This window comes from Anolis carolinensis, chromosome 3 (assembly GCF_035594765.1).
Source record: "Anolis carolinensis isolate JA03-04 chromosome 3, rAnoCar3.1.pri, whole genome shotgun sequence".
NCBI lineage: Eukaryota > Metazoa > Chordata > Lepidosauria > Squamata > Dactyloidae > Anolis > Anolis carolinensis.
In genome coordinates this window covers 267216722-267239710 of record NC_085843.1, presented here as the reverse complement: position 1 = coordinate 267239710, position 22989 = coordinate 267216722, and the positions used below count along the sequence as shown (strand labels likewise).

Sequence of the window (22989 nt, the reverse complement as noted above, 5' to 3'; positions counted from 1 at the left end):
CTCTGGGAGCAGCTACCAAAATAGCAAAAAACTTTGAGGCCAGTTCTCCATACTCCAAAAATCTCTGGTTGCTATATGCTATAAAAGTGTACTGAAAATTCACTGTCATTGAATATTAGAAGAAAAATTATACCTAAATATAACTAAGATTTGACAAATACTCTTTTTAAACCATCATTTTAAAACCATATGGTTGTGCATATTCAAGCCATCCTATGGTCTCTATCACAATGGCAGAGAACATTTACAGCCACTACAATAGTTGAGTGACCATGTTATTGGAGATCACTGAATTTCATATTTGTTTGACCATCACATCATAATCTTCCTTTTTGCTGCTCAAATCACTTTGGACTGTCTGCTGAGATGAATGAAATCCATTATGAAAATAAAGCACCAACAGCCTGTACAAACAAGGTTGTCAAGCTTCAGTTTCCAAACAGCAATTACTAGAGGAACTGGCTTTTTGGCACAAGAAAGATTTTCCCTCTGCCACCAACCTTCATTCTGCTTTCTCAGCTTGGCACATTGGGGAGCAGCCATCAATAAATATTTCAGGCTCCAAAGGCATTTATGTTCTATTTATTTGACAGTAAGAATGGCATCCTGAAAAATGTCAGGAACCATTCATCAACATGATGGATAAAATCCTCTCAACAATGTAGATTAGTTTCCTTGTCAGTTATTATAAGAGCTCTCTTTTTCAAATGTCTAGTCTTCTATGCTATTTGGATATTTAGGATTATAGAGGAAAGTAGGAGGGAGGGGGTTAAGAGGCTTCCAAGATCACAACCTCAGACTAATTCAGACAAGAGGATTAAAAAGCTTGTAATATTCCACTGAGCCTAGGCTTTGAATGAACCCTGGTAAGGAGGCAATGGTTCCTCCTTGATCTTCTCATAGTCTCATCCCCCAACAATTCTTTCTTTGGCATGTGTTGACTAGCCCAGGAGATTTTTCTTTAGAGCAGTGGTTCTCAACCTGTCGGTCCCCAGATGTTTTGGACTTCAACTCCCAGCAATCCTCACAGCTGGTAAACTGGCTGGAATTTCTGGGAGTTGTAGACCAAAACACCTGGGGACCCACAGGTCGAGAACCACTGCTTTAGAGCTTGGAAACACTTTTGACTAGAACTCCCAGAATTCACCCCCCATCCAAAAAAACACATGGTTTTGTGACTCAAAAATACTTCAAGTTCTTTTTTTTCACTGGAGGACAAGAGTCAGACCGCATTGAGTCAAAACAAAGCTATCAATGTTCATTTTCAATAAAGGCAGACTAATTCATAGAATAGGCTCATACAACTGAAAAGTTAGAGGAGACTGTGTAGGTGTACACTAAGGACCTCATCAAACTAGAGCATGGATACACTTTCAATCTCTCCCTAAACTACAAACCACAGAATTCTGCAGGAGGCAGAAACCAGATTTAAAGTAGATCCATGCTCTGGTGTAATGAGGCAGTAAATCACACACAGCTTCTCTTAAAAGACCTCTAAAGAAGAGGAGTCCATCACACTCCAAGGCAATTCATTCCACTGTCAAACATAAGAACTTCCTAATATTTATTTTTTTTATCCCACCTTTCTTCAAAGATGGGATTCAAGGTGAAGCAACAGAAAATAACCTTACCACATTTTCTACAATATACCTATTCAGGTACTTTAATATGACAATCATGTCTCACTCTTCTCTAAGCTAACCATCCTCATCTCCTTCAGCCATTTCTCCTGGGCTTCACATTGGCATGAAAAAGGCTGTTCCACTGGGAGTACAACAGTTACACTGATAAAGGTTCAGAAGGAAACCTATTTCATTTCTGAGGCACTTCCAAAACTGAACTCTTAACATGAATTTATAAATTTATGAATGAAAATTCAGATATCCATTTCACAAATTGGCAGGCCTGTGTGAAGAGGATCCATTTTTATCCACACACTCTTGAAATAAAACATTTCACCCAACCCCCATTCATGCTTATTCCAAAGTAAGAAATCCTAGTATGGCAACTCCACACACCACTAATTCCCTACAGAGGAAGCACTTACTCTCTTTCCCCATCTTTGGTGTATGTGTTATTCTTGGAACACAACTGGTTGGAAGGAGCCCCCAGTGGCACAATGAGTTAAACCCTTATGCTAGTAGGACTGCTGACCAAAAGGTCGGTGGTTCAAATCCAGGGAGCGGGGTGAGCTCCCATCTGTCAGCTCCAGCTTCCCATGCAGGGACATGAGAGAAGCCTCCCACAGGATGGTAAAACTTCTGGGTGTCCCCTGGGGATCGTCCTTGCCGATAGCCAATTCTCTCACATAAGAAGCAACTTGCAATTTCTTAAATTGTTCTTGCCACACACACACAAAAAGTGGTTGGAAATAGAGATAAGCTAAGTCCAATCATATTCAGCAGCTAGCTTACTACAGTGGCTAATGTTGACTTAATCACGTATCATATCAAAATTTATAATTTTGCCTTTAAAACCTGTCCTTAACTTATACATGAGGTTGACTTATGAGCAAATACAGTCATTGTTTTAACTTTACTGATTGCTTACTTCAGTATAAAATAACTATTTTTTTTATATCTATATCTATATCTATATCTATATATATTATTGTTTTTGTATAGCTTCTAATCTGTACTGTTTTTAATAGGTTGAAAGTGGCCAATAAGACCATTATTGGGAAACAAGTGGAACATAAATAAATAAATAAATAAATAAGTGCTGTCCCATTTTTGCTTTGCAGTGAATAACATTTAGTGATGCATTCCCTCTCAAACTAAAAGTCCCATGCAGCAACAAGTACCAGATCCACTAGCTGGTGGACTCAGAGAGTTGTAATTGTTGTCAATCTTCAAGTCATTTTTGACTTACGGCGATTGATCCTAAAAGCAAACTTACCACAGGGCTTTCTTGACAAAATTTGTTCATAATGGATGTGTCTTTATCTTCCTTTGAGACTTGCCCATGGTCATCCAGTGGGTTTCCATAGTAGGAAATTCAAAGCTTTATCTCCAGAGTCCAATGCTCAACTACTACACCATGCTGGCTCACAACTTGTAGTAGAAAGAACAACTTTCCCAAACTTATAATATATCTAGCATGACCAATGTTCTCCATGGACCTATCTAGCTTTATCTAGCTTTGAAGAAGCATGCCCTGAGGCACAAGTTTGCAAACACACATAAACCAATGCTCCTTCAATATATCAAACAGCTCATTTTAAACCATTACTGATTTAGTACATTTTGCAAAACTCCCATTAAAGTGCCACACACACGCACACTAAACAACTCAGAAATCCAAGCTGGGCCTCAGCAATTTCCTAAGGAACACCACTGATTTATAGATTTAATTTTGCTTCTTTTTCAACCACCCCATTCTAAAAATAAATCCAAAATGACTACCAGTACTTTTCAGCTCCTAAATGAAACAAACAGCAGCTATTCATTTTCCAAGGCAATATTATTTGCTGGAATAAATATCTCAAGACCAGGAAGCTTAGCTACAATTCCACTGTGCCAATGTCACTATTCCAATTTCTTTTCCTTATTTTTTAAAAGAAGAAATTCAGTGAAAACCACTCTGACAAATGAGGAAGATTTCCTTTGAAGCTACAATAAAAATTAGAACCTTGCCCTTAATATATTTCCCGTACATGGAGCCAGATGTACAAATTGAATTCTTCTTCTGTAAATAATAACTCTACATCTCTTGACACCAATTCATATATTTGCTTTTTTCCTTAGGAGATGCCATATCTGCTTAGCAACAACGAATCTACGATTGCATGAAAAATCCAAAGTACATTGAAAAGACAAATGAATGGGTCCTAGAAGAAATCACACCTAAACTCTTACGAGAAGCCAAGGTAGCTAAATTGAAGCTGTCATACTTTAGACATATCATGAGATAATGCTTAATACTCTAGAAGTCAAGAGGAAAAGAGGAAGAGCTCAATATAGGTGGATGAGTTTAGTCAAAGACATCACAATGCCGATTCGTGAGACTTGAATAGGGGAGAGTAACCATTAGTCAAAGTCAAATGGCAAATAACAAAAACAAGGTGATAGCAATACTGTCAAGACTATGAGTCCCTACACAAGCCTGGCTAAGTTTTAAGATTTTTCTTAAATCTTGGAGGACTTTCCTCCAAACCAATGACCATCTCAGGAATATTTGGTGAGGTGTGGACATAGGAAGCAGATTTCTGGGTATATATTTTCTGTACCTGTAAAGCTGATTTTACTTAAACCCTTACACATATGTTCTTTTCAATTGGTTTAAACAATTTTAATGTGGACATTTTTCCTTATTAAATATGTTTTAAAACTTTGAACATGATTTTTAGAGTTTAGACTGTTTAAAGTAATCAGATTCATTTTACTGTGATACTGCTTTGAGATCTCTAGATAGAGGGAAATATCAATGCCATAATAAAATATAAAATAAATACATCTGAAAGGCAGAGTTATTAGTGTGAGGTAATGCCCTCATTTACTCGCACCGCTAAACTCCTGTAACATATTGAGTGAGAATTATGCTACTTTGTATGCATGCACATGTCAGTAATAAGTAACAGTTTCACGTTACATGTAAAGGATATTTGAATTGATATTTATGCTTTTGTTAAATCCTTATGCCACTTTCCTGTTAATCCTGCTTGGGCTTTACTATAAAGATGAGGTGGATAATCCAAGAGCAATTTAGCAGAGACTGGAGACTACTGTGGTCACTTTTATAGGAACTAATTGAAGCCTCTTAGCTCCTTATGGTAGATGTTCCCAGTTGAGCTCATAGTTGCGGTATTATCCTCTGGCCAGATATAATGATGGTAAAGAACAAACAGGGCTAAAGTGGGCTTCCACCATGATGACACGCAGAAGAAACCACTTGGAATCCCACTGTCAACCATCAATTCAAGATCCCATATAAAGGGTGTTTTTTTTTCCAATGGGGCCTAAATACAATGCTCCAGCTCAATGGTCCAGCCTCCATTCTGTGGACAGTGAAGACACAGTTTGAAGGTACTTTAATTGCCATGGCTCAATGCTGTGGAATCCTGGAATTTGTAGTTTAGTGAAACACCAGCACTTTTTGGCAAAGAAGGCTAAAGACCTTATAAAACTACAACTGCCATGATTCTACAGCATTGAGCCATGATAGTTCAAGTGGTGTCAAACTGCATGAATCCTACAGTGGAGATGCACTCTTAGTCCTTATTAGGCTATTTAGGAAGGATTTTCTCTCTTAATTCATTTGGTCACTTTCTCCCCTAACAGCTATAAAAAATAAGGTGCTCCTACTCTTACCGATGCTATCGTCTTATGCATGGATGGTGTTGTCTTGGATAAACAGTCATTGCTAGTTAAATATTATTGACAAGACATTATCTCCTTTGCTATGATGGATAATGTTCTATTATGTGAAGAGGAGATTGCATATTGTGCTGAGATGTACCATGTTCACGGAAGCGCAACAATGATGATAAGAGGTATAAAGAACAAAACATATTTGGAATTGTTGAAGGAGCTGAGTATGTTCAGTTTGCTGAACATTGAAAGGAACTTTGTGGTAACAAAGAGTGATTTGGCAGTGGAACCTATTACCTACCAAAGTGCTGCAGTCTCCATCACTGCATACATTCAAAAAGAGGCCGGACATACTAGGGGTGCTCTAGTTGGAGTTCCTGCATTCGGCAGCGTGGGGGGCTGAGAACTATGGTTTATGGAACCCCTTCCAGCTCTATGGTTCTATGTAAGTAATCACAGATATTATATCTATAAACATTTTTATTCTATCTTTTCCTTCTGTGTAGGATGTCTACAGCAACTTATATTTTCAAGAGGAGTACCAGATAAATCTTTCCAATGTAAAGGTTTTGAACGACAGTAGAGTCTCACTTATCCAAGCCTCACTTATCCAAGCCTCTGGATAATCCAAGCCATTTTTGTAGTCAATGTTTTCAATATATCGTGATATTTTGGTGCTAAATTCGTACATATAGTAATTACAACATAACATTACTGAGTATTGAACTACTTTTTCTGTCAAATTTGTTGTATAACATGAAGTTTTGGTGCTTAATTTGTAAAATCATAACCTAATTTGATGTTTAATAGGCTTTTCCTTAATCCCTCCTTATTATCCAAGATATTCGCTTATCCAAGCTTCTGCCGGCCCGTTTAGCTTGGATAAGTGAGACTCTACTGTATATCTCCCATTAATCCCAGCGAGTTCAGCCAATGTTCAATGATAGGATATGTAGGGTTCCAGTGTGGCAAAGGTTACACTAAAGCTTTACACAGCAAAGTAAAACTACTAATACATCAACACAACATGAAACACTTAAACACAGAATTGGTTACGTCAGATAGCATATTTCTTCTTGCATTTTTAGTTATCCCTTTTTACAAAAAAACTAAAATTAATCCTTTTTTAAAATCCATTTGTCTGAAGTATTTAACCTCCACCAAGTCTAATTCATACAGTGCAGCACAATGCTGTTTAGCAGGTGAAGCATGATAAAACAAACAAACGAATTAAAACATTTGCCAGCAAGGGAAATAAATTATTTCCCCAAATGCGTCTACAGATTGCATAAAGACATCAATTACCATAGCCTGTCTTGTAAGTTAATGATTCACCGTGATGGATTATTCATGTGAGTCGGCCAACTGAATGTTCTCCTTTGACTCCAAGAGGGAAAAGCATAGCATGTCTCAATCATTTATGTTTTGTGCAAGGTTCGAGACAATCGCCAGAACTTAAAATAACATGTTTCTACCAAGTAAAAAGAAAGATAGAAATGATTTTTAAAAACACCCTCTCCTACCATATTTTCAATTCTAAAAAGAAGTGGAGTCAGTCCTCCACCATATTTACAGTGGACTGGTTCTTGCACTTTTCCAGTAATACAACTCCAGTGCCAAAGAGTAAACAAAGAGGTTGGTCAAATCTATGGTTGGTTGAATCTGTGAATGTGGAACCTGTGGATACAGAGGACCAATAGTAATTGACTGACTAGATGAAACCAGCTTCAGAATCATGTTTGAGAAAAATGTGGGAGAAATCTTCCCTGTGACTTCTTCTATACTCTGGAACTCCCTTCTTAGGGACAATAGGAGGCACCTCTTCTTGCTATCCTTTTCTCATGTCTTATTCTTCAAGGAATTTGGGAAATGTTTTATAGAATGTTTTCTGTTTTAGTGCTGTAATGCTGTTGCTGTTGCCCGCTTTTGGTCTAAAACTATTTAGTTGTTTGTGATTTCCTCTAATTTTTTTCCATCATTTTTAAAATGTATTTGTTATGCAATGCTTTTGACACGATCGAGATATATATATATATATATATATATATATATATATATATATATATTCTGTAAGCTAATTTGAATCTCACTCTTGGGGAAAAGATGTGGTCCACATGAAGTGATTAAAACCAATTCCATCTTGGGCCTCCAGGTATTTTGGACTTGAACTCCCAGAAATCCCAGTCATCCTACCAGCTGTTAGGAATTGTGGAAGCTGAAGTCCAAAACACCTGGAGGCCCAAAGGTTGGGAACCACTGATCTAGGTTGTCCTTATATTTTCCACAATGGCTAGCTGGATGCCTTTGAAAGTGAAAGTAATGATTATCATGATCAATCCTCATTCAGATAAAAAGCCAGCCACACTGACCATTGAACAGTTTGCTGTCTTCAGCAATCTTGGCTAGTTCCCAAAGATCAGGAATGAAGAATATGTAGGATGGATGTGTGTGTGTGTGTGTGATATTGTTGTATTTTTGCTCCCAGAATTTCTCATTGCTGGGTATTCTAGCTAGGATTGTTGATAGCTGCAGTCCAACATCTGGAAGACCGTATAATTACCGTGGTCCATAGAGAGAACATTGAAACAATGTTGCACTTTTTTCTTTCTGCAAAAAGGTAATAATAATACATGAAGCCTCCTGACTTCATTAGGCAAAGCTGGCTAACAATAAATACAGGGGAAGTGAAAGGAGCAGTGTCAGAATCACAGGTTTGCATCTTGCTTGAGGCATTTGCTTCAGGGGGTCTTGAAGGAGGGTCATGCAGATAGAAAGTTAAGGCCACATGCCCATGGCTATGTGATGACTAGGAACAAAAGCAATACAAAGGCAATAAACAATTCCTCTTCCATTAGCAGAAACAAAGCATTTAAGAACTTGGGCTTCTCTCAGACTGCACTTGAATTGCGACGGCAAAATCCTAGGCAATCCTGGAAACTGCACTGCAAGGAGTACAGTACCTGAAATTCTCAGTCAGAGAGCTTGAATGCTTTACTAGCCTACAGTTATCAGGATCCCAAAGTCAGGTGCAACTGTGGCCATTCAACTGGCATCACTATGCTTTTTTCATGTCAGGAGCAACTTGAGAAACTACAAGTCGCTTCTGTTGTGAGAGAATTGGCCATCTGCAAGGACGTTGCCCTAGAGACGTCCAGATGTTTTGATGTTTTTACCATCCTAATAGGAGGTTCCTCTCATGTCCTCACATGGAGCTGGAGCTGATAGAGAGCTCATCCACGGTCTCCCCAAGTTGGATTCGAACCGACAACCTTCAGGTCAGCAACCCAACCTTCAAGTCATCAGTCCTGCCAGCACAAGGGTTTAATCCACTGGGGGCTCCATCATTGTGCTATCATTGTGTAGTAGGAAAGGGTCTTTTTATGTCCTAGATGAAAACACTTTGTGGGCAGAGTACAATGAGTCTCTTAAAAAGCTGAGTAGTAACAAGCAAAGCATGTCAATAAAAGCAGAATTAATATTGGCTTTACTTTTTTGTTGTTGGAGAGAACCACCATCAGGAAATAAAGTCCCAAAGATATTTCATTCTTTTTAGGTTAGGCTCAGCTGCTAAATTCGACATACTCACTTTTAAAAAAATGTTGCAGAAGAAGTTGCATCGATATGGCTATGAGATTGTGACTTAACCCTCTACCTGCATTGACCATCATCTCAAACACACTGCAGATCTATGTCTCTATCATGGCCACTTCTATTTCTCAGCATATTTCAACTTTTGATGCAAAAGCCAGTGTTCTTTGGCTCTTAAAGTGAAGTATATTTTACACCTTTTAGCTGGTCTAATTAAAAAACACTTTATGTACTTTAGATTTATTTATTTATTGTATCCGGCTTTCTCTCTCCTCAAGTAGATTTGAAGTAGTCAACTTGGCTATTTTTGCATTTTTAACAATAAGGTATAACCTCAGTATCCATGAAGGATATATTCCAAGATCCACTTGTGAATACCTAAAACCATGGGTAATAGTGAAACCTACATTTTGACTATACTTGGGCCAGAAACACACTATAGAATTTCACTGGAAGACATAGAGTGCCACAAAGGGCCCTTCTAGACAGGCCCTATATCCCAGGATCTGATCCCAGGTTGTTTTTGCCGAGCTTCTGGGGAGGAAAGAGGGAGCAGCAGGGGTGAATCAGTCACCCCATATACAGCTCCCTCTTGGAGAAGCTTTCCTCATCACATGGGAAAAGTATCACCATTGCAGGGAGGCGGCCCTCACGTGTTGAGGGGGAAGGTTCGGCAATGCTTTCCCTCCAGTTGGAGGAGGGGTTTCCACAGGCAGCTCACTTGCATCATCTGATGGGCAGTGAGCCCATCACTCCTGCAGTCAGGGTGGAAGCATCCTGGTAGGTAAAGGTAAAGGTTTTCCCCTGAAGTTAAGTCCAGTCGTGACCAACTCTGGGGGCTGGTGCTCATCTCCATTTCTAAGCCGAAGAGCCGGCGTTGTCCGTAGACACCTCCAAGGTTGTGTCCGGCATGACTGCATGGAGCGCCGTTACCTTCCCGCCGGAGCGGTACCTATTGATCTACTCACATTTGCATGTTTCCGAACTGCTAGGTTGGCAGGAGCTGGGGCTAACAGCGGGCGCCCATTCCGCAAATCTCCCTATCCAATGAGGTGGTTATTCTCTAATCCTAAAGTACAGCATGACACTTATATTTAAGGGACCAGTACATGCAGTCTCATTTATCCACACTCTATACAATATTTTCTAGGTCCCCCAGCATGAGTTTATGGTATTCTTGAGCCAGCAGTCCGTCATTTCAGTAGGCTTGGCTATTATCCATGGTATTGCGTATCCACATGAAGATGCATCCCCTACAAATATGAGGGTTGTACTGAATTTCTAATGACTGGCTAAAGTAAAAGTAGATTTTATTCCTGTTCCTTCCTCTGCTGAAGTTTAATGAAATCTTACTACTAATTGTTGGCTGATGGAGAAGAAGTCTTTGTAATGTGGTTTCTTAATGTACAAATATTATCCCGAATCTTTTGTCATAATTTCATTGCATGGCCCAAGTTTGAGAATAACAGAACACAGAAGGGGTGGATTGCTACACCCTCTCTCCACAACATTTTTATTAACTTCTATCATATCTGTATCAACATCATTTTCCTGTTCAGAAAGAACACTTTAAATGTGTTAGTCCCTTTCCCTTCCAAAGAGAGTTCCAAACCCTCCATCTTTTCAGCTGCTTTATTCAGTTGACCTTTCCTAGCTCTTTAGTGCTTGCTGTAATGTGGTATAGATGAAAAAACTGCATACAAGAGCACTGGTGCCTCGAGCAAACCTACAATAGGAGTCTCGGATTACCATTTTAAAAAATAGATTTTACTCGGCAAATTGACTTTGGCTCTCTTCTATCAAAGCTTGATGAAGCAATTCAAATTTTATCCAATTCCATCTCATATTGTTTCCGCTATGCTGCAAGAGTGCAATTGCTTACTTCCAGAGTACAGGAAGCTAATTCTGTTAGACTTGCTCCAACTGTATTCAATGTAATGAATTTTTGCCTGAGTGCCAACATATTTTGGCCTTCTGAATATTTTCTAAATGAATGCAATTTATGGTTTTGTATGGTACTAGAAAATTGATATGCTCAAAAGAGGCTGATAGTTATTATTCCATTTGACAGATAGAAAACAGAGATGGGGTGGTCAAGAAAAGGCACTATTGTTAACCAAAGGAGCTGATTTGTTGTTGTGGGCTTTCAACTCATTTCCAACTTGACCACAAGGCAACCTATTAAGGTGTTTTCCTGGCAAGAATTGCCCTTTCTTTCATACTGATAGAGAGTGATTTGCCCAAGGTCATCCAATGGGTTTCCATGTCCCATTAGGATCCAAAATCTAGTTATTCTCAGTCTAAAGCTTAAATCACACTGCCTGTTGAAGGATTTTGAAAGTATAATACAAATACATCATGTACTTTACTAGGTAATTGCAGGGCTATAAAACTAAGTATGTTTAAAAGTAAACAATACATTGAAGTAAAATTTACTTTTGTGAAAACTTATTCCATATTTTTTTTAAAAAAAACAGGTCGTACATCTCTAACAATAATGTCTGCTTTATTGCTTTTTCACTGTACACTGCTATGCATGCCAAAGATGTGAGGTGATGCTGATGACGTTCCACTGATATCCCCTGGGTTTATTATATGCAAACACATTTAGGATCATTGATTTTAATTCTCTTCATCCAGTATTCCAGGTAATTTTTCTAAAACCAAAGGTCTTTTGAAAGTGAATCATCATACCCCCATGTATAAGAAAGGGCGGGGGGGGAAGGTGTTTTGTAACAAATGTCAAACATAAATGCATGTGAGGAGGAGAGAATAGATTCTGGGAAACTTGCGTATGCCACATTGCCTATTCTCACGAGGCCACCAGACGACTGATATAGAACTTTGGCAGATACATCACCTTCACAGCTTTTCAGATCTAATTTTTCTCATTTAAATTCCAGTATCTTTACCATCCATGTAAACAGGTGGCATTTGATTAGAGATTTAGCATTCACTGCATATGCTCCACGCAGCACATCATCCTGAAAATTAATATGAATTATCAACTGAAGGAGATTTGAAGGATTTAGACCCTCTAAAATGAACAAGATTTCAATAATCTTATCTATATGCAGTTGATGGATTCCTACAGCCTCCCTCCCTCAATGCTATCACCTTTTCTTCAATATCTTTCTGCCTCAGACCTAAGTTGAGGTCGTTTATAATCTGAATTTTCTCAAAATTACAAATGTCAAGTCAAGGTTCTCCAAATTCTACTCGGTGCAAATAAAGGCAAATAAAATATGCATTACTTCATTTTACATATCTCATGTGGCCCAAATATTAAGGCTTTTAAATATTATGAAGATTAACATAGACATAGGTTAGCAAACAAATAAAGATTAGACCCTGTACAGATGAGCTTCAACTGGAGAATAATGGTGAAACTGGAAACAGTAGCCAAATAGAGATGGAAAATCTTTAACCATCCAATTTTTATTTTTGGATTTCAACTCCCCAGAGTTGAAGCCAGGATGGCCAATAGGAGTTTTAGTCCAAATAATCTGGAAGCCCAAATGTTCCTTATACTTGACCAATAGAGTCATGCACAGGTAATATCAAAGCCTATTGGATCTATGTCAGGTCAAGCAACATTACAAGTTTCTGCGGCAAACCACCCAAAGAAAGATGACACACTCATATGGACTTTGATTATTCTTTTGTTTATTCAGTTCATTTTGTATTATACATCACTTGCTGGATGGACTTCTGTTCCAGACTACATTGTCTTCTTTTTATTGCTTCCTTTCATTTGCCAATATTTCCTGTATGTCATTTGGCAACAAGATATTCATATACCTTACCCAATTTGAATAGACTGATAAACCAACATATGTGCAATTTGGTTTCTTCCAACATCATGGTGTCTTTTCTCAAATAGACAGTACAAATTTCAGTAGCTGTTTGTGAAGCCATTATTCAAGATGACTTTGGGGATGAAAGAGCAATTACAATTAACTACTCACTGATTCAGTCCAATGTGACAAAATACAAAGAGGTCATCTCACATAGTTATTTGCCCTGAATTTGTTATACTTCTGGTGCCTCAGCATGTATCACATGAATCCGAAATCTAGTGCAGAAACATGATATTTTTATATGTATTCTGAGCAATTCTCTGTTGACAGAAGGTTACATTCTCCTTAGAGTCTTGGGAAGAGAATATGGTAATAGACCTGTTTGATTTGCCCACTTTATTCTGAACACAGTTTTATGTTCTGAATACAGAATATGAATGTAATGAATGCAGAGTAAACTGAATCAAGAACATGAAATGAGAACCTTTTAACTGCTGTGTGGGAAGTTCTGTTCAATCCCTCATGGGTGGACAAATACATAGATTTTTTCTCCTCAATTTTTCATTTTGTCAGTCTTGAAACTATTATTCCCATTTCCATTGTATGAAAGCCTGTATTCTTTTTAATGTGACTTTATACAAATTTCTGCCACATATTCACATTTTTGTACAAGTAGATCAACACTAAAAAAAAACCTGGGAGACGTGTAGAAACATGAACAAAAAGGTAGTTATTTTCATGTTTCAAATTCAGAAGTGTGAATTAGGTAGGTTTACCTTATATACAGTGAGATTCCTATAACCACAGAACCCATATTCACAGTTTCACTTACCCATGTCCTTCAGGCAATTCTTTGGTATACAGTAATTTTCCCAGAGGTCACCATAATATTGCTTTAGCGAACCTAGCAATCCCTAAAGAGAATACCCCCCCCCCCCCCTTGAAATCACTAGGTCCTCCAAGGCAACTTTATGGCACACCAGGACCGGAAAACATTTCACTTAATGGTGATTATTCATAGTCATGGTTTCAGGTAACCAGAACTGGGCAGGGAACACATTCCCCAATGGATGCAGGAGTCTTACTGTACAGCTATGCCTTTGACAGAGATCAAAATCATGGTACCGTACATGTTTTAATGGACTTACCACTGTATATTCGTAACTATTACTTTGTGAGCAATCTCCCTATTCCTCCTCTTTTTTCTTCCCTGCTTGCATTTCTTTCCTACTTATACCCATTTACTCAAGATGGCCTTCTATGAAGCAAACTTTGATGACTCTGCATTTAAAGTGTTCACTCTAAGATCTCAGAAGACTAACAGTCAGTAACAGACTAAGAAACATGATGAACCAAGATTTCATCTGTTCTGCATCTGGAAACAAACTGACTTGATTCACAGCTCCCAAACAATGTGCAAACTGAAACGCTTTACAGTTCACACTTATCCAAATTTGGCAATAGTCTTTAAAACATGCAAACACACATTAAAATGCCCCATTTGCTCATTTTTAGCACAACCTTCTGTTAGGAATAAATATAGAGATTTTTGAGTTCTCTTTCTTAAAAGCAAGGTACTGCCATTTCACCAACACTACTTTGGAGTTTAGAAAGCATTTTCAAGTGGCATTATTTGGGAAAGCTAAGTCTTGTGCAGTAAAATACACTGCCAACTCTGCTTTCCTTTCTTCTTCACTTTTCATCTTTTATAATTGCCATTTTCAAATGTGCTTGCCCAGTACTTTCATTTTTCCTTTACTGCCCCCTTCAGTTTTCATAAATTAGCACTGATATGGATGGTTTGACACCACAGTGTATATGAAATGAATCTGGTCAATATATGGCAGTGAAGAATGAAGTCAGATTAAACTGGAACAAAAGTGCTCAAATGTAAGTTTTCTCTCATCCACTACATATTTTCCCACTGGTGATCTCCCAGTTCTCAACTCCAAATGAGAACATTTAAGTTTTACAATCCAATGCTTATCTATTGCTTGGATCCAACAATTTCAAGCAGCAAACAGCAATAAAGTATACACAATACTATAATGAATACATTCCATTTGTATAATACAGGAAATTGTAGATTGAAATGTGAATGCCAAAAAGTAAAAGAAAATCCTGCTAAGTTTGTACTGTAGTTCTAAATATGAAAAGTTTGATGGACACCTATTTCACTTTTTAACTTGGCACAAGATAGTATGACAACATGATCCCTAAACAGATTTACAATATGTAGGATGACCATGTGAGCTATGACAAATGTAGATTTATATGAATTTTCACAACTTAATACAGACTGAGTATCTGAAATCCTTGGGACTAGAAGTATCTTGGTTGCTTTCAGGTTTTGGAATACTAGTTACATATATCTACATAATGAGTTTTCTTGGAGATGTGATCAAAGTCTAAACACATAGCTTACATTCTATATACAATACTGTATTTTAAATCGTTTGGATCATGAAGCAAAGTTTATGTATACTAACCCCTCAGAAAGCAAAGATATCCTTATGTCAGCTACCGATGTGAACAATTTCAAATTTGAGGATACAGTAGAGTCTCACTTATCCAACGTAAACGGGCCGGCAAAACGTTGGATAAGCAAATATGTTGGATAATAAGGAGAGATTAAGGAAAAGCCTATTAAACATCAAATTAGGTTCTGATTTTACAAATTAAGCACCAAAACATCCATGTTATACAACAAATTTGACAGAAAAAGTAGTTCAATACACAGTAATTCTATGTAGTAATTATTGTATTTACGAATTTAGCACCAAAATATAATGATGTATTGAAAGCATTGACTACAAAAATGCATTGGATAATCCAGAACGTTGGATAAGCAAGACTCTACTGTATTTCAGATTTCTAGACAAGGGATACTCAAACTATATTGAATTGGATATACTCAAACTATACTGAGTTAATACCCACAAGATTAGAAGGACAAACAGATGAACTATGAAAAAAATAACAAAGAATTCTTTACTAGGGACATAAGAATAATCATATAGATCAGAATAAAGACCTCTCTAGGTATTCTATTATGTCATGGCAATAATCATAATGCTTGCTGACAACTGGAGTTCAACTTTGGAGAGCCACTATTTACCAGCACTAACCTACCTAGGCCATTAATGATTTTTCCCAGTCACCAACTGGATGCCTATGGCAACCTCCCATCTGAGATTAATAATACTAATCTGTTTGTGTTTCTAAGCCATTGGTATTGGAGAAATTGGGAGGCATGTTGCTTCAGGTAATCCAGGAAATATATAACCATTACTTCTAGTACCCACTGACAGCTTTATCCTTCATAAATCTGTTTAATCCCCTTGCAAAGCCAGCCAGAGTGGTGGTCATGACAACACCTAGGTTCTGCAAATTCCTGTTCAGTTATGTGCCACCTTGAACTTTATCACGTGGGTGTATCTGCTGTGTAAAGTTGTGTCAATGTCATTCCACTAATTATAATGGCTATTCCTATCAATGTGGTTTCATGTGGTAAATACACTTCTACTTAAACAGATACCAAAGTTCTCTAGCAAATAAACTAAAATACCTCCACAAACCCAATCTTCGAAAGAGGGAGCCATAACAGTTGAAGTGCTATGAAATCAGTTATCACTGTGTAGTGTAGACGTACCCTAACCATTCTGAATCTCCCATAATTTTGATGGAGGTCCTGCACAGTGTTGGTGGAGTCAACACCTCCATGGATCACAATATTTTGAATGATGTCCAAGTGGTCATTCTGGACAGTAACAGAACCATGCTTTCACAGTGGACTGGTTTAAAGGGCTGGCTGTTCTGTTAGTGAATGGGCAACTGCTTGACTAGGCAGTAAAAACCTTCTTTTGCAAGAATGTAAAAAGTTTAATCCCAACATAACCCAGAGTTATTCTGGAATATGTGTTCCAGGTAAAATTCCAGCCAGAGTTTCATAGGGTGATTTTGGGCCCTTTCTAATAAGCCAACACTGTTTCTTGCTTTCAGAAGGTCATCCAACCCCTTCACATTTTGGCTGCCCTTGTCTATACCTTTTCAATACTCACAAAATACGCAAAAACATATGCTGACATGCAATGACCAGAAATGTATGTGGTATTTCCAAGTGCCGTTGCATCACAGATTTGTATAAAGGCATTATGATACTGGTAGTTTTATTTTCAATTATTTTCCTTATGATTCCCAGAACGGTATTTGCCATTTGCACAGCAGCTGCACACTGAATTAATGTTTTCATCAATCTATCCACCACAATCCCTAGATACCTTTCCTAATCAGTCAGCAGTGCCTCAGCCTTGGACAGCATATAGATGAAGGTAGGATTTCCTCCCTCCTTCTAGGAGCTTAACTTTACATTTGCATGCAGCAATTCACATTTGTCATTTTAATCCCCCCTCTTCGCCTCCAACTTGGAGAAGTCCTTCTGAAATTTTTCATGATCCCTTTGTGCTGTAATTATTCATAATAATGGGATATTTTCAGACAACATGGTCATCTTACTGCCCAAACCTAACCGATCTCATTTATGATGCTGGAAACTTGCAACCCAAATTTCAAAAAGTTGAAAACACCAGACTCCTCAAAAACCCAAGGAATCAAATGGTTTATATTGTACGACTGTCCATCTGTGAAGACACTTTATTTCTTGTTTTCAAACCAGCTACAACTTTAAGTGAATTCCTTTTATCCAGTAACTGCTTAGAAAGTTAACTGAAGTCCTTTTATCCAGTAACTGCTATGACATTCAGACATCTTTGCTGCTAGACTTAGAATCATAGAGTTGAAAGAGATCACATCATCCATCACATGGTACCCCTGACAGATAGCCATTCAGCCTATTCAAAAGTCTCCAAAGAATGAGCTTTCTCCATACTCCAAGGCAGTGAGTTCCATTCTTGAACAGCTCCTACAGTGAGGAAGTTCTTCCTAATGTTCAAGTGGAATCTCCTTTCCTCTATTTTCCATCCCCTGCTCCAAGTCCTAGTCTCCAGGGCAGCAGAAAATAGGACTGCTCTCTCTTCCTTATGACAGCCTTTTAAATATTTATACACGGCTATCATGACTCCTCTCTTCGTTGGGCATGGTCTCCAGGCCTTTGATAATTTTAGTTGCCCTCCTCTGGACATGTTCCAACTTGTCAATATCTCTCATGAATTGTGGTGCCCTTCCAGGTGAGGTCAGACCAAAGCAAAATAGAGAGGCACCAGTGCATCTCTTGATCCAGACATTATACTCCTTTCAATGCAGCCCAAAATCCTATTGGCTTTTTAAACTGCTGCATCACATTGTTGGCTCATGTTTAACTTGTTGTCCACTAAGACTCCAAGATCTTTGTCACATGGACTGTTTTTGAGCCAGGTGTCACCCATCCTGTATCTTTGCATTTTGTTTTTTTTTCTGTATCTTACATTTCTCTTTGTTTAAATTCATTTTTAGTTTTGGCCCAGCTCTCTAATCCGTTGTCATTTTGAACTCTGATCCTGTCGTTTGGAGTATTACCTATCCCTCCCAATTGGGTGTCATCAGCAAATTAGGGAAGCACACCTTCTAAACATTCATCTATGTCAGGGGTTCTCAGACTTTTTCAGCCATGGAACCCTTTTTGAAGGAAAAGTTTATCATGGTACCCCAAGAAGCATGTGCGTGTGTGTGTCTATTTCAGGGCAAACTTTTGGACACATGAGCTAGAAAAAGATATGGAGGCTGAGAACAGACTGAAAAGGTGAATTTCCCTCTGTTATTAACATGCTTGCACAGTTCTCATAGACATGGGTGACGTGTTTGTGCAATTTGTCTTTGCTTGCCTTCCCAATAGATAATCAGTGGGAGTCCATCTTCCATTGATCTCACCATGAAGCTCTCCATTTAGTCAGATTTGGGAAACTGGGCTGCTAGTAGAATTGGATGTCTCATGCCAATTCTACCATTGCCTGAGAGGAGATGTTGGACCCCTTTAGCAAAAGAACTGGAATGCTTCTGCATTGTATACCATCTGCTACATGATTTATCACCAATAAAGCTTTTCTCATAGCAGTACTATGTATGAGTGGAGAGAACCAAACTATGTCTTGCTGAGCCCAAGAAGTAAATCCAGTTGCACAAAAGTACAGTTGATTTCCAATACACTTTTTGAGGTGAACAAGATTGGCTTAGCATTTGTCCAACCAGTGTCAACAGAAGATGTAGATGGAACAAGATTTCATAACAGGAAGCACATATGTGCTATCATATGGGTTAAGTACTCCAAGCCATAGCTGGCAGGACAAACCATAGTGATTTCATTACCAAAATGCAAAACTTGGTATGATCTTCACATGAAACATGTAGTAAGCAATACAACAAAAATTACTTTAATATGGGCAGAGGGTAGGCATTCCAGAAAAGCAGCTTTACAAAGCCAATTAATTTAAGTATTAAAATGTATTAGCTGTCACTAGGCATCATGTTGAGTCACTGAAGAAACCACAATAGAGTGAACAGACAGCTTTAATTCCTCAGATATGGAAAAGGACGTTGCCAGAAGGAGAGTCTGACTATTGTTTTAAATATATGCTAGATGATATTTGACAGGTGTAGAAGGGCAAGGAATGTACAATCTGCAGGGGACATCACTTCAACAAGAATCCATGCTGGAATTAAAAGTCAAAAGAATAATGAATGCAAATGAGTACTGACAGAGAACTAGTTCAGTGGCAAAAAGACTGTTTCCTCCAACATTCCTGGCTAGCAGCACAACTCACAGATCTGATTCTCACAGTCAAATGATGAAATTCATTGAATGTATTAGTTAATATAGCAGCCTTTTAGAAAGAGCTTATCATATAGCTTGCCCATGAAAGAGAGATTATTCTAGAATTCAGTTCCATTCTACCAGTAAATGCTGCATCAGAGCAATCTGCAAGCTCAAAAATGCTTCTATAATGACAAGAGAGCTTGGCTTTATATTCTTGCTTCAGGTCCTAACAAGAGAGGGCCTTTCTAAAGATGAAAATATTGAAGGCTAGAACTGCTGAAGAATCTGAACTTCTGCATTTCTGTCTAGGAATGAGTTCACATAGCAGCTCACATATAAAAAGGACTGGGCAAATGTTAATTGTTACCTGCTGCAAAGCAGAAGACAGCACCCATGCCCAGAAAAAGTCAAGGCGCATATTAGCCACATGCTTTTGACATACAGTAGAACTTCTTACACTTTTCCTGCTTATGACCATTTCCATCCAGAAGGTTTTACATGACTCCAGATACATAGGCATATAAATCAGGTATATAAATCAAACATTTTATGATAATTGGCAATAGCAAAACTTACTAGATTGGCTAATTTTCCTTTCATTGGAATACAGCTGAAGCATTTTCTGAAGAGTCCACTGTAAACACTGCTAACAAATTTGTGTAAACGGGGGGAATTTAGAAACCTTTCACTAATGCCAAATTTTCCATGACCCTAATATTGAGCTAAGGGGACCCCATTTGGGGTCAGGATTCCCTAGTTTAAGAAACCTTGAGATAAAGTGTGACCTCTGTATCCATGGGAGAAGCCTTCCTGTATTTACCCTAGAAACAAAAAAAGACATGTAACATGAGCCTTATTCACATGAATAATTTCTACTGGAGGTTTCCAAAAATACACACTGGAGGACCTCAAAATTGCCAGTGAGTATCCTATTTAGAAATGTGCTAGGTCCTCCAACATGACTATGATAACCTTTGGGTGTAAATATACTATAAAATCACCATGAGGACTTAGAAAATTCATACAGGGCATATTTTTGTTGGATGTGGATAGATGAAACCACAGGTTTTGTTTAACCAAGAGGGCCAGCTTGAAAATGAAACTCCATACTGCCGGAAACCTCTGGTAACTGTAGTAGTTGCAGATTACTTCAATAACCAATTAAAGATTTTAACTCTCTTAAAACAGTCCTCGGTCCTTCTTGCATATGGCAAGCAAAGATGAATAAGAAATTTGCTATGAGAATTTCTAGGTCTTGCAGACATCTGCAAGTCAAACCTCCAAATGTGGAGGGACAGCTATATTTTGAGTGTTTTATGCTAGTGAGGAGCCCCCAGTGGCGAAGTGTGTTAAAGCACTGAGCTGCTGAACTTGCAGACCAAAAGGTCCCAGGTTCAAATCCCAGGAGCGGAGTGAGCGCCCGCTGTTAGCTCTAGCTTCTGCCAACCTAGCAGTTCGAAAACATGCCAGTGTGAGTAGATCAACAGGTACCGCTCTGGCGGGAAGGTAACAGCACTCCATGCAGTCATGCCAGTGGCCACATGACCTTGGAGGTGTCTACAGACAACGCTGGCTCTTCGGCTTAGAAATGGAGATGAGCACCAACCCCCAGAGTCAGACATTACATCAGGAGAAACCTTTACCTTTACTATGCTACAGTGATTGGATGCTTTCCTACTGGCTTTGATATGTGATGTTCCTACATCATTTATACGTATTGTGTATATTTGGGTATGTTATGCACCATATAGAAAACTCCAAGGTAGATTACTACAGGAAACTCAAGAAACAAGCAATAGTCCACATTTCTGCACATGTGGGATAGTTATTGCTAATTCAAATCAGGAAAGTTTTGGATATTAATTCACACTTAATAGAAAGTGTTTGCCTTTTATCCCTACTCCCCACTTTACTATCTATTATAGGCACCATGGTGAACCTATGAATAAATTGTCAGATTAAAAACAGCCGCCAACAAGAAGCTCAGTATCTTTGTACACAGGATTCATAAAAATGCTGACTGTGTTCCTTCTATAAGCTCACAAAAAAACTTCCAAGAGAATGACCTACAAAGAAGTTTCTGACATGTATGCCAAACTTCTCCCATCAAACAGCTTTTGCAAGCTTCCTGGGATCAAGGACATTAAAGGTTCTGTGATCCCAGTCCACCTAGGCTTGTTTCAAAGCTAACCATGCCCATGTACCAAGGATATAAACTATGATGAACACCTTATATGCTATATAAGCAACATGAGGCACCCTTGCTGCACTAGTAGAGCCAGACATACTCTCAGAGCCTGCCTTGTGAAATGTAGTTATTTTATTCAGTATGTTACACATTTTTTATTTATCTTCCACTACTTCTCACTAGTGCCTAGTCCCTATTGGGAGTAGTAAAATGAAGTAAAATAACCCAAGAAAGCAGAGAGCCAGCCCAGTAAAAATAAAGCATACATAATAGCAACAGATTATTGACAAACTGTAGCTATGGGGTATGCATGTAAAACTGGGTGGGGACTCGAATGGAATACAGGTTGAACACCCCTCATCCAAAATGCTTGGAACCAGAAGAATTTTGGATTTTCTCCCCAGATTGGAATACAGTAGAGTCTCACTTATCCAACATTCACTTATCCAATGTTCTGGATTATCCAACGCAGTCTGCCCTTTAATAGTCAATGTTTTTGTAGTCAATGTTTTTAATACATTGCGACATTTTGGTGCTAAATTCATAAATACAGTAATTACTTAACGTTACTATGTATTAAACTGCTTTTTCTGTCAATTTGTTGTAAAACATGATGTTTCGGTGCTTAATTTGCAAAATCATAATGTAATTTGACATTTAATAGGCTTTTCCTTAATCCCTCCTTATTATCCAATATTATTGCTTATCCAACGTTCTGCTGGCCCATTTATGTTGGATAAGTGAGACTCTACTATACCTGTATTTGCAGATACTTACATAATGAGATGCCTTGGAGATACAGCCCAACTCTAAATAAGAAATGCATTTATGTTATGAACACATACACATATCCTGTATGTGAGTCCTATGTAATATTCTGAACAAATACACATATCCTGTGTAATTCTACCCAATAGGTTTGTGTCAACTGAACTATCTGATGGGAAGGGTATTGCCATCTCTCCTACCTGTGTGGACAGTTTTGGAGTTTTGAATTCTGGATGAAGGGTTGCTCAGCCTGTATTCTGGAGGAGGACATGGCTGAAAGATTAAACAGGAAAGCAATACACTGCAACACTCTGGATACATCTACATTGTAGAATTGATGCAGTTTGACACCACTTTAACTGCCATGGCTCAAAGCCATTGAATAATGGGAGTTGTAGTTTTACAAGATTTTAAAGTCTTCACTGCCAAAGGATGCTAGTGCGACTTTCTGGATTCCATAGCATTGATCCATGGTGACAAATAGCATTAATTCTACAGTGTAGATGAATAATCTATTGCAAATTGTATTATTTATCATTGTATCATTGGAAGCATAAGCTTTCTACAGCAGAGGAAGATGCAGAAGTA

General features: G+C 38.2%; 1 protein-coding gene and 2 long non-coding RNA genes across 3 annotated transcripts in view; 1 reads left to right on the top strand and 2 right to left on the bottom strand.

Moving 5' to 3' along the window:
* LOC134297887 (uncharacterized) overlaps positions 1-4295 on the top strand; it is a 127675-nt gene extending 123380 nt beyond the window's left edge. The window contains exon 3 of the long non-coding RNA XR_010004838.1: positions 3747-4295. This is a non-coding gene — a long non-coding RNA (uncharacterized LOC134297887). The remainder of the gene's footprint in view (positions 1-3746) is intronic.
* The window catches only part of LOC134297886 (uncharacterized), a 414859-nt gene that overhangs the window by 111762 nt on the left and 280108 nt on the right, over positions 1-22989 (bottom strand). The gene's annotated exons all lie outside the window — the stretch shown is intronic.
* The window catches only part of serpini1 (serpin family I member 1), a 128485-nt gene that overhangs the window by 92483 nt on the left and 13013 nt on the right, over positions 1-22989 (bottom strand). The window lies entirely within an intron of this gene.